Below are 13,265 nucleotides of genomic sequence, written 5' to 3' on the forward strand. Positions count from 1 at the left end.
TTGTTTTTGTTTTTTTGTTTGTTTGTTTTTTTTACCTCCTTCTGGTTATTCGATTATGGCGAGTGGGGAAGTTAGGGATCTTCGAGCGCCGCCCCCGTCCCCCCATCCTCCCACCGCCCCCCCGCTCCACACATCTCCCACGCCCCCGACCTTACCCCCCCCCCCCCCCTACCCCCCCCCCCTCGTTTCCCACGTCACAATTCCAGCCCTCCCCTCCTCTCAGAAATCACAGTCACGTGGGCCACCAAATATGGACTGTCCACTGCCACGTGCTTGTGACGCGATGCTCTCTCTCTCTCTCTCTCTCTCTCTCTCTCTCTCCCCACTGTGCCGCGCGCTCTGTCGTTGCGTGGCCGTAATTTATGCCAGTGATGTCCTTTCATAAACCTCACCCCCACACCAAACCACCTCTCTCTCTCTCTCCACACACACATATGCACACGCACACATACACATATATATACATATATCGGCCGTGCACAAACCTCTCTGCCAGAAGGTTTTCAACTTGGTAAAAAGTTCTCATTTTCGGTCCTAAGTTGTTCTTTTTTAGGATGTCAGTCTGACCCAGTCGACAACGCGAATTTGAACACATTTCGATGGTACAAGACTTTTTCAGAGCACACTCTGATCACTCAGAACGTTTCGGTTGAAAGGGGTTAAACAGAGCGAGCTGTTTCAACGAAATTACACAGCGAAAAAAAAAAAAAAAAAAAGAGACAGAGATTCGGGAAGAATAGAGCATAAGCAATTCGTAAATTCTGTTTTGAATCAGTAAAGAGCAAACTTCAAGTTGTGAGCCGGTGATGCTGCCCGTCTGACCCAAGTCTGGGTTATCTTCCCTTGGTTTGGACGTAAAATCTCTCTTGAGTTCGTCAGGTAAGGTTGACTGGTACTGTCTTCTCTTTCTTTGTAGGTTTTGTTTTACTGTCTTTTCTTATTTCATTGGGTGTAATTCCTCCTGTTTTACTTTCTTTTCTTATTTCATTGGTTGTAATTCCTCCTGTTTTTGTCGTTTTTACTGTCTTTTCTTATTCCATTGGGTGTAATTCATCCTGTTTTTGTCGTTTTTACTGTCTTTTCTTATTCCATTGGGTGCAATTTTTCCTGTTTTTGTCGTTTTTACTATCTTTTTTTCATTGGGTGTAATTCCTCCTGTTATTGTCGTTTTTACTGTCTTTTCTTATTTTATTGGGTGTAATTCCTCCTGTTTTACTGTCTTTTCTTATTTCATTGGGTGTAATTCCTCCTGTTTTACTGTCTTTTCTTATTTTATTGGGTGTAATTCCTCCTGTTTTACTGTCTTTTCTTATTTTATTGGGTGTAATTCCTCCTGTTTTACTGTCTTTTCTTATTTTATTGGGTGTAATTCCTCCTGTTTTACTGTCTTTTCTTATTTTATTGGGTGTAATTCCTCCTGTTTTACTGTCTTTTCTTATTTTATTGGGTGTAATTTCTCCTGTTTTTGTCGTTTTTACTATCTTTTTTTCATTGGTTGTAATTCCTCCTGTTTTTGTCGTTTTTACTGTCTTTTCTTATTTCATTGGGTGTAATTCCTCCTGTTTTTGTCGTTTTTACTTTCTTTTCTTATTTTATTGGGTGTAATTCCTCCTGTTTTTGTCGTTTTTACTGTCTTTTCTTATTTCATTGGGTGTAATGTCTCCTGTGTCTATAAGGTAAGATGTTACGGTGGTCTTTATTTTCATGATTTTTTAACACCTTTTTCTTTCTTGTGTATGGACATACTCGTGCATGCCTATGTTGAGCTGCATTGCGCTGTATTACATTGTATTGTATGGCTTTCTAATTCCTGCCACGACAGATATGTGTGTGTGGATCTGAACCTGCTCTCCCCGAGGAGAGCGAGTCACCACGAGTGTAGTGCTACCACCACTGTCTCCCTTCTTTTCTTTTCTTCGTTTTGCTGTTGCTGTTGTCGTTCTTCATTCTTATGTACATTTGTTTCTCGTCTGAAGTGATTTTTCTGCAGAATTTGCCTAGGGAAATACTTTTTTTCTTTTTTTCTTTCTTCTTTTTTTCTTTTTTTCTTTCTTTTTTTTCTTCTTTTTTCTTTTTTTTTTCTTTTTTTTTTTTTGCCATGGGTCAGTTTACGTGCAGTAGATGCATGCTTTACACTAGTTATTGGCTCGTCGTCTTGACCGAAAGACTAGCACACAGATCACCACTGAAGGAAACGCCGCGTGGATGAGGGGAGTGAAATGCCAGTTCTGGCTGGAATGGAACTCTTGATCTTCACTTGATGATGGGCTGCCCTATCCACTGGCCCACCTCTCCACGGGTTGAAGCCAGTAGCTCTTCTTGTTCTCTGTTTGATCTGTTTGGAACGTAACTATCTTAGTTTGCGTCTGACAGGTATCAGGTGTAGTTTTAGCTGCATTTTTTTTTAATCAATATATAATTTATGTTTCTTTACAAATAAACGTCATGTGCATCGGTGAGGTAACATCAATACTCAAACACACAGATACACAGACACGAAAACACACAGAAACACACAGACACGCATACGCAGAGACACAGACGCACACAGAAACACAAATACAGAGACAGACAAACACACACACACACACACACACACACACACACACACACACACACACACACACACACACACACACACACACACACACACACACACAGAGTAAATAAAAAATGCTGCTACAGAATGAAGATTTACATACTAGATGTTGTGTTTTTTATAAACTTAGCTCGCTGAGCAACTGGATTCTGTGAATGGAGCGAAGACATGAAGAGAATTTGACTGTGTTCGTTAATCAAGTTACAGTGTGCTTTTCATCCTGGTGGACTTACCATACCCTGGTCTGGTTACAACCTTCATGTTCGTACTGTTCTCTCTGTCTCTCTGTCTGTCTGTCTGTCTGTCTGTCTGTCTCTCTCTCTGTGTGAGTGTGTGTGTGTGTGTGTGTGTGTGTGTGTGTGTGTGTGTGTGTGTGTGTGTGTGTGTGTGTGTGTGTGTGTGTGTGTGTGTGTGTCTGTGCGTCTGTGTGTCTCTGTGTGTGTTTATAGTTTGTTTTGTTTTTGCAACTTTTTTTTCTTAACTGTGTGAGTGAGCGGGTGTGTCCGCACGCGCGCGCGCGCGCGCGCGCGTGTGTGTGTGTGTGTGTGTGCATCAGAATCAGAATCAGATTTCATTTGACATCAAAACACTGCAGGTTTACAAAACACAGTCACAAAGAGCCAACGTCTCTTCTTGAAACAAGTGCGGATGGAGAAAACTAAGGCCACTGGACTTACCAAGTTTCATACACTCTGATGGCAAAGTGATAGCATTTGAGCGTATACATTTCTGATAAATTCTGTTGCTGTCTCATTTTCGTATACTTTGCATTGGTCAAGGAAATGAATTTCTTTTTCCAACATGTCACAAACCTTGCACGTTGGTTTTTCTCGGCTCGTATGATGTTGTGCATTTCCTTTTCTACGTATAAATCATGAGCACTTATTCTGAGGTGACTCATTCCTCTTCTGTTTCTATTTATTTTATATTGTTGGAGATACGGTTCTAATCTGTAATCTGATGTTACTACATCATAGAGTTTTAGTCTTGATTTTTTTTCCCTGTTTTCTTTCGTTTTCAATGCTGAATGTATTTCTCTTCAAGTTTACTATACATTACAAAGTTTACACTCAGTGTTGAGTGATTATTACATTCAGTTTCGGTTAAAATGTTTTTGGTGAATTGGAGCCAAGCGAGATTGTCAGTGTCATTAAGTATTTCTTGATATGTATTCCGCAGTAGTCCTTCGGATTTGATTCTATTATGTGTACCCAGAATGCTGTCAGAACCATATGTACAAATTGGATTTAGTGTGGCGTGTAACTGTTGAACGGTATCCACTTAAATGTTATGCCCACGGATTGTTCTCTTTACAGGTTCTAATGTTTTGTTAGCTTGTCTTCCGAGATGTTCTTGTACTCCTAGAAATTTTCCATTTTTTGAAAGTGTACATCAAAAAATGTGTAAGTACAGTTCTATCTAGAATGTTTTGGCCAAATTTGAAATAAATTGGAATCTTTGGATATTCTTTTTATCAAAGATCAATACTGTATATATATATATATATATATATATATATATATAGAGAGAGAGAGAGATAGATAGATAGATAGATAGATAGACAGATAGATAGATAGATATAGTATATATGCAGTAATATGTAGTCCTCATCTCGGGCAATACACGTACAAGGTATCTAATTTGTTGTGAAGTTCTGTTTTGGATATTGACAGTGTGGCCAAGTAATCTGCTTACAATAAACTTGGCATTCCAATCTCACTTTTCAGGGAAGGTGACTCATTGCCTATTTAAATCTTCCACGAGATCATCGATGAAGATGTTGAAAAGTGTCAGGCTAAGACCGCGTCCTTGATGGACCCCCTTTGGAGTGAAAACAGCATGGGAACATAAAAACGATTTGTCTTGTGCAAATGATTGCTTGAGTGTCCTTACTTTGTGTGATGTTTTAGCATTTTCCTCTAATTCCAATTTGCCTCATCTTGAGAAACACTGATTCTTGGTATACGCTGTCAAAACCCTTTTGGAAGTCAATGAAACAACAATATGATCTATTGTTTTTTGGTTTGAGATTGCATCTACTAAATTTGATCAATTATAATCAGATCTGAGGTTCTAAACCTTTCTCCTGAAACCAGCTTGTTCTCTGACCAGAAAATCATTAGATTCAAGGTGGAAATTTATTTTTTCATTAATTATTGAACAAAATAACTTTCCAACAGTTCTTGTGAGTATTATTCCTCCATAGTTTGTTGGTTTGGGGGGCATCCATTCTTATATATCGGTATACTAACTCCTTTCCATATATCTGGATATGTGCCTATTTCTAATATCATGTTATGTTAATCTGTTGCAATGTTTATGATATGAGGCAATATAGATTTTATCATTTTATTCGTTATACAGTCTTGTCCTGAAGATTTCTTGTTTTCTAATTGCAGAACTACCTTTTGAATCTCGGATTTAGTAATAGGCGAGTCGAGTTGATGAGAATTAATCATGTTATTCATATTTTCTTTCATAAGATCACATTTTATTTCATCTTGTCTTTATTTTTCTATTTTTGATTCTTCACCAGTGAATTTCTCAAGGTGTATCATCCATTTGTTACAATTCATTGTGTGTTTATTGCTGTTCTTCTGTTGCTCTGTGTTCTTTGAGTGTTTTCCATAAGACATGTGGATCATTGCTTATGCTTCATTTAAGACACCGGCAAGTTTTCATTAAAAATACGTTTGGTTTCTTCGCAATAGTGATTAGCAGTATTTGGTTTTTGCAAAATAATTTTCCCGTAAGTATCTGCTGTTTGGAATTTCGATTTTGTGCATTCATTAATGACTTCACTTCTATTCTTTGCTCGCGGCAATTTTTGTCAAACCATTTTTGATTTTTCTTTGGTCTATATTAACGCTTCCTTAATCTCATCTTTGGGGTCAAAGCTATTTTTGTTTTGAAATTACCTATCTTTCATCATATTTGTATTTACATATTTTTATGTATATGATAAAAACATATACGTAATACAATGTGTTGGTGCCCTTCTTGACGAAATGAAAAACTGATGTGATATTATGAAAGAAAAGAAAATATTACTAACATTTTGCCTTTTTCTAAACGAAGGATCAAAGAAAGTAATCACACTGGAAGAAGGGACGCACATAGTAATTCCACCGAAAGTATGTTCACAGAAAGTAATCATGCCGAAAGTACGTTCACAGAAAGTAATTACGCCGAAAGTAAGGGCCCAGAAAGAACTTACACTGAAAGGAGGGGCACGGAAAGAAATTATGCAGAAAGCAGGGTCACAGGAAACATTTACGCCAAAAGGAGAGGGCGCAGAAAATAATTACGCTGAAAGCAGTGCCACGACAAGAAATCAGACTGAAAGTAGGGGCACAGACAGAAATCACGCTGAAGGTAGGGGAACGGAATGTGATTACGCTGAAAGCAGTGTCACAAAAAGAAATTATGCTGAAAGTAGGGGCACAGAAAGGAATTACACCGAAAGGAGGGGCATAGAAAATGATTACACCGAAAGTAGGGTCACAAAAAGAAATGATGCTGAGAGTAGAGCCAGGGAAAGAAACATTTATGAAAGTTGGGGCATAGAAAGAAATTACGCTGAAAGAAGTTTCACAGAAATCAATTACACTAAAAGGAGGATCACATAAAGTAAGTACACTGAAAGTAGGGACACAGAAAGTAATTACATTGAAATCGGTTCACAGAAAGTGGTCACTTTGAAAGTAGGGGCACAGAAAGTACTTGCATTGAAAGTGGGGTCAAAGAAAGTAATCACATTGAAAGTGGGGTCAAAGAAAGTAATTGCACTTGAAGTATGGTCACGGAAAGTAATCACATTGACAGCAGGGTCACAGAAAGTAATCACATTGACAGCAGGGTCACAGAAAGTAATCACATTGACAGCAGGGTCACAGAAAGTAATCACATTGACAGCAGGGTCACAGAAAGTAATCACATTTACAGTAGGGTCAAAGAAAGTAATCACATCGAAAGTATGGTCACAGAAAGTAATCACATTGACAGCAGGGTCACATAAAGTAATCACATTAACAACAGGGTCACAGAAAGTAATCACATTGACAGCAGGGTCACAGAAAGTAATCACATTGACAGCAAGGTCACAGAAAGTAATCACATTGACAGCAGGGTCACAGAAAGTAATCACATTGACAGTAGTGTCACAGAAAGTAATCACATTGACAGCAAGGTCACAGAAAGTAATCACATTGACAGCAGGGTCACAGAAAGTAATCACATTGACAGCAGGGTCACAGAAAGTAATCACATTGACAACAGGGTCACAGAAAGTAATCACATTGACAGCAGGGTCACAGAAAGTAATCACATTGACAGCAGGGTCACAGAAAGTAATCACATTGAAAGTGGGGTCACAGAAAGTAATCACATTGACAGCAGGGTCACAGAAAGTAATCACATTGACATCAAGGTCACAGAAAGTAATCACATTGACAGCAGGGTCACAGAAAGTAATCACATTGACATCAAGGTCACAGAAAGTAATCACATTGACAGCAGGGTCACAGAAAGTAATCACATTGAAAGTGGGGTCACATAAAGTAATCACATTGACAGCAGGGTCACAGAAAGTAATCACATTGACAGCAGGGTCACAGAAAGTAATCACATTGACAGCAGGGTCACATAAAGTAATCACATCGAAAGCATGGTCACAGAAAGTAATCACATTGACAGCAGGGTCACAGAAAGTAATCACATTGACAGCAGGGTCACAGAAAGTAATCACATTGACAGCAGGGTCACAGAAAGTAATCACATTGAAAGTGGGGTCACAGAAAGTAATCACATTGACAGCAGGGTCACAGAAAGTAATCACATTGACATCAAGGTCACAGAAAGTAATCACATTGACAGCAGGGTCACAGAAAGTAATCACATTGACAGCAGGGTCACAGAAAGTAATCACATTGACAGCAGGGTCACAGAAAGTAATCACATTGACAGCAGGGTCACAGAAAGTAATCACATTGACAAGCAGGGGTCACAGAAAGTAATCACATTGACAGCAGGGTCACAGAAAGTAATCACATTGACAGCAGGGTCACAGAAAGTAATCACATTGACAGCAGGGTCACAGAAAGTAATCACATTGACAGCAGGGTCACAGAAGGTAATCACATTGACAGCAGGGTCACAGAAAGTAATCACATTGACAGCAGGGGTCACATAAAGTAATCACATTGACAGCAGGGTCACAGAAAGTAATCACATTGACAGCAGGGTCACAGAAAGTAATCACATTGACAGCAAGGTCACAGAAAGTAATCACATTGACAGCAGGGTCACAGAAAGTAATCACATTGACAGCAGGGTCACAGAAGGTAATCACATTGACATCAAGGTCACAGAAAGTAATCACATTGACAGCAGGGTCACATAAAGTAATCACATTGACAGCAGGGTCACAGAAAGTAATCACATTGACAGCAGGGTCACAGAAAGTAATCACATTGACAGCAAGGTCACAGAAAGTAATCACATTGACAGCAGGGTCACAGAAAGTAATCACATTGACAGCAGGGTCACAGAAAGTAATCACATTGACAGCAGGGTCACAAAAAGTAATCACATTGACAGCAGGATCACAGAAAGTAATCACATTGAAAGTGGGGTCACAGAGAGAGGGAATGCTGGCCCACACATTCTCGCAATCCCACGCTTTCCCTTATTCGTCGTCTCCCTCTTTCTACCTCCCTTTTTCTCTCTCTCTCTCTCACTCATTTTTCTCGAAGAGTTGTGTTGGGAAAAGACAAGAAACCAACCCCAATGACATGGGAAATGTTTTTAATAGGAGCAACAACCAAAAAAAAAAAAAAAAAAAAAAAGCTTGGGGCGCACATGAGGTTCTATTCTGGGAAACTCTGGTCTGTCCATTTTGTATGTGTTTATAGCATTACATAATCCCTTGCATAAAGGTTGGCTAATTGGGCGATCCGCAAGGTTGGTCAAAGCGTTTCTTGTTGCGGAAATGTCCCGAAAAGTGGAACTGCAAGCGGCGTGATTGATCGATGGATGGTTGGAGCAGGCTGATTGATCGATGGATGGTTGGAGCAGGCTTAGGAAATAAGTTAAGCAGCTGCGGTCAATGTTTGGATGGACAGGTCAGAATAAATGGCAATACAGGGTGTCTTTGATCCAAAAACCTACCGCTTCCATCACTGAAATTCTCTTGCACGTCATGTGCCATTGAGTTTTGTAGAATCAAGGTAAAGAGTTTCTGTTTATTACGCATTGCTTTATTTTTCTTTCTTTCTTTCTGCCCTGTGTGTGTGTGTGTGTGTGTGTGTGTGTGTGTGTGTGTGTGTGTGTGTGTGTGTGTGTGTGTGTGTGTGTGAATGAGTCCGTCTGCCATTCTGTCTATATGTCTGTCTGTCTCCTTTTCCCCCCCCTCTTCTTTTCTTTTTATTTCGTGGTGCCTCCATCTTGTTTTTCCCCACTTTTTCTTCTTTTTGGTTTTCCTTTTTTGTGGCGCCTCCATCCTCCTGTTTTTTTCGTACGTTTTCTTTTTTCTCTTTTTTTATTCAACAATCTTTCAAACGCATTCTTCACTTACGCTAACCTTAAGAAATATATCTTTCGCTCAATTTTCCCCCTATCGTCTGGCGCAACGATTGCCCCAGGGTGTCTTGTGGCATGCGATCTAGGAATGCTCAGTGACTGTGTACATCAGTCTGGGTTTATTGTTGCTCTGGTGTGTTGTTGCTTGCATTCTAAGCGAGCGTAACAAGTGATAATTTCTGCCTGGGCTTGTTATTGCTCTAGTGTGAGTTGCGGTGTTCAACATTTTTTTTGTTTGTTTGTTTCAGTTCTTTTCCTCGTCTTTTTCCTTCGTGGACTTTTTGTTAAACAGCACAGCAAGTGGTATCAAAGCAGTTGTTTCTTAACGTGCCTTCCTCTCCCGTGTCTCTAACTGTTGATACTTCCATTCACTCACAACTGTTTCATTGTTAACTCATTCAGTACGGCCAGTCCTCTCTTCTCCTCGACACAGACCCCTCGGATGTCCAGTGGATGTCTGAATGACCCAACCTTTAACTTCTGTCGCCAGAATTGTGGTAGTCTTTGTCAACATTCACCTCTTCAGTATGAGAGCCTTCCGCTTGCAATATTTTGATGATGGTAATTGGGGTGAAACGCTGTTAACGTCGTCTCTTTCGCCGTTCGTATGGAGAGAGTTAAATCAATGTCTCTGCATGTAAGGCTTTAGTATTAAATTAGTGTTTGCACTTGTGTTTTAATTGCTCTAGTGTTTTTTCTCTGTGTGTGCCTGTTTGTCCCTCTCTCTCACCTTTCACTACCAACTCGTCATTTACTGTGTTGTCGATATACACAATGAAGGAGAGCAAAGAATAAGGTAACCGCTGCCACTTGCTGACTAACGCACGTTTGGTGATATGTGTAGATGAATACATTTGCAATTCATGAGCATGAATACATTGTATAAAATAACCAGACAGACAAATTATAAGTAAATAAGTGCGTGAGTATCTAATCAAATATGCAGTTATTCTTTATCTGTCATCAATATTGATATTTTTCTACGAAATTATTTTTCCTTTGTTTTTGCTTTAAAAAAAAAAAAATTCTTATGCACATTTTTCCAATTAGCAATACCTTATCTATGAACACATGACAATCTTTGGGGCAGTTTGAACAGTTTATACCAAATAATACATCAGTTACTGACAGCTTTAAGTTAAAATCAGTTTTTGTTAGAATCTTTTTCTCTTTAAAACCCCAAAATGTGCGTACATCTGGACAATCATTGAAAAAGTGTATCCACAGTCTCCTTACAATATGGACATTTGTTGCTTTCTGTTACTTTCATTTATAAAGTAGTATGTTTGTTGGGTAAATATTATGCAAAATCTTCCAAAGAAGAACTCTTAGTCTAGTTTCTTTTGTAGTGATTATGGCTCTGCACCAAACTGATTTGTCTAATTTGACACCAACCTTTCTAAGCCAGAAACTGCATGCTATGGGCACAATGTCCTCCTTCCTTGCATCCAACAACTTCTTCGGTTGTTTTGGCTTTGTGTTAAAGAGTTTTGCTTCACAAGGTTGGCAGTCTGTCTCCCTGTCTCCAGGTTGTTTTCACTCTTCCCAGTTTTTCGGGATTGTATTTGGTAATGCATTGTATTCAAATATAATATCAGCTTCATTTTCACCAATCGAATTTGTTATTTCCTCCAATGATAGCAAACATGGATCATGTCTTTTATTCGTTCAACCCCCTTATCTTTCTAATTTTAAAGAATGATACATTATTTTTATATCTTATAATAGAGTTGTTGAAAAACAGCTATGAATGAAAGTTTCTGCACTTTTACATTTGGAGATTCCCATTTACCTGTGTAATCTAAGTATGTTGATATTACATTTTCCCCAAAATTCATTATCTATGGTATTAATGCACTGTAAGTCTTTTCATCTGCAGTTAATGAAAAAAAACATTGTTATCAGTGGCAAGTTTATTCAAGTGCCATTTTTTTATGAAGCACCATTTGTCCTATTCCCTGGCTTAAAGAGTCTCCCTATCCATTGTAAATTGAAACATTTTTGAAATTCAATAAGGTTTATCATATCCAACATCCCTTCTCAAATTCAGCCTCTAAGACTTTTCTTTTGACTTTCTCTAAGGCCTTTTTTTTATCATTAAACCTTGTTACGCAAGAGAGTGGAAGACAGACTAGACTAAAGGGAGGCAACAAACATTCACATGCGAGTTCAGTCTCAATCTCCCGCACTCTTCTGTAAACAAGACAGACAAGGTATTGCCCCTGAGCCTATATAATTTAACCAAAAAAAAGAGATTTACAATTTGTTCTGCTTAACAAGCAATTATTAGACCGACATACACACACACACACACCAACGCAGGCATCCGATTTTGAGCCTGGGGAATGTTGACTTCTGTTGTTCAATGTTTTTGTGGGTCCACGAACTGAACAGTCAACACACATCACCTCTGGCCTTGTGCCGCACACACAAATTTCGTGGTTCTTTCGGACGTGTCTTAGTCTTTAAGAGACGTGTCTCGAGGCTGCACCAGCCTCATCAGACCTCAGCCAGGTCTGTCCCGCTCCAGTCTCCTCGGGCTGGGCCGCTACCACGTCTCCTCGGACAGCGGGTTGATACCGTCTCCTCGGACAGTGGGTTGATACCGTCTCCTCGGACAGTGGGTTGATACAGTCTCCTCAGACAGTGGGTTGATACCGTCTCCTCGGACAGTGGGTTGATACCGTCTCCTCGGACAGTGGGTTGATACCGTCTCCTCGGACAGTGGGTTGATATCGTCTCCTCGGACTGGGCCGCTACCACGTCTCCTCGGACAGTGGGTTGATACCGTCTCCTCGGACAGTGGGTTGATACCGTCTCCTCGGACAGTGGATTGATACCGTCTCCTCGGACAGTGGGTTGATACCGTCTCCTCGGACAGCGGGTTGATACCGTCTCCTCGGACAGTGGGTTGATACCGTCTCCTCGGACAGTGGGTTGATACCATCTCCTCGGACAGTGGGTTGATACCGTCTCCTCGGACAGTGGGTTGATACCGTCTCCTCGGACAGTGGGTTGATATCGTCTCCTCGGACTGGGCCGCTACCACGTCTCCTCGGACAGTGGGTTGATACCGTCTCCTCGGACAGTGGGTTGATATCGTCTCCTCGGACTGGGCCGCTACCACGTCTCCTCGGACAGTGGGTTGATATCGTCTCCTCGGACAGTGGGTTGATACCGTCTCCTCGGACAGTGGGTTGATACCGTCTCCTCGGACAGTGGGTTGATACCGTCTCCTCGGACAGTGGGTTGATACCGTCTCCTCGGACAGTGGGTTGATATCGTCTCCTCGGACAGTGGGTTGATACCGTCTCCTCGGACAGTGGGTTGATACCGTCTCCTCGGACAGTGGGTTGATACCGTCTCCTCGGACTGGGCTGTCTCTACGTCTGCCCCGGAACTCTGGGACGGTGTATAAAGACCTGTAAGATATATGCTCTCCATATAATTTCCACATTCCCCTTTCACCTAATTCATCTATTTCCATTCATGCCCCTACTTACATTAGTTCAAATAATTATTTTAGACTATCCAGACTCTCCAATTATCAAATATCGATTTCTCATTAAGGCCATGCAGCTTACATGACACAAAAAGAGGAAAACGTTTATTCATTATCCATGCGTCGGGACTAACAAGGGGAACGGAATATTTATCAATAATTCCTAAGTTATTATGAAAAACATGGCCACATTTCTCAACATTTAGAAATAGAAAAATAGCACAATTCTATACTACCTTTGCTCTTCATGCTAGCGGTTATATGTACAGAGAACATACTATCTTTTGGTCAATTTGCGGTGTAGCCAAGTTTACACAATATATCGCAAAGCATAGTTCCACCCAAAATATGCACAACAAATATTAACTACATTTACAGTACATAAAAAAACATGCTTACACAAAAAGACTAACTATATCTTTAAACTCTTATGAAAAAAATGTAATTACCTGTAGCCAGAACCACAGAGCACCAACAGCGAGACCTTTCCCTTCCAAACCTCTGTGACAGACTGTGTGTCGCTGGCCAGTTAAACTGGGCTGAGAAAATTAAACTCACTGACCAGAACAAAAAACACGTGCAAAT

The 13,265-nt window shown here is 40.2% G+C and overlaps 1 protein-coding gene across 1 annotated transcript in view; it reads left to right on the forward strand.

Moving 5' to 3' along the window:
- The first annotated feature begins 519 nt into the window (after nucleotides 1-519).
- LOC143288838 (uncharacterized) overlaps nucleotides 520-13,265 on the forward strand; it is a 28,940-nt gene continuing 16,194 nt past the window's right edge. Inside the window, exon 1 of the mRNA XM_076597484.1 lies at nucleotides 520-879. The gene's annotated coding sequence lies outside the window, so the exon portion shown is untranslated. The remainder of the gene's footprint in view (nucleotides 880-13,265) is intronic.

This window comes from Babylonia areolata, chromosome 13 (assembly GCF_041734735.1).
Source record: "Babylonia areolata isolate BAREFJ2019XMU chromosome 13, ASM4173473v1, whole genome shotgun sequence".
NCBI classification, from domain to species: domain Eukaryota; kingdom Metazoa; phylum Mollusca; class Gastropoda; order Neogastropoda; family Buccinidae; genus Babylonia; species Babylonia areolata.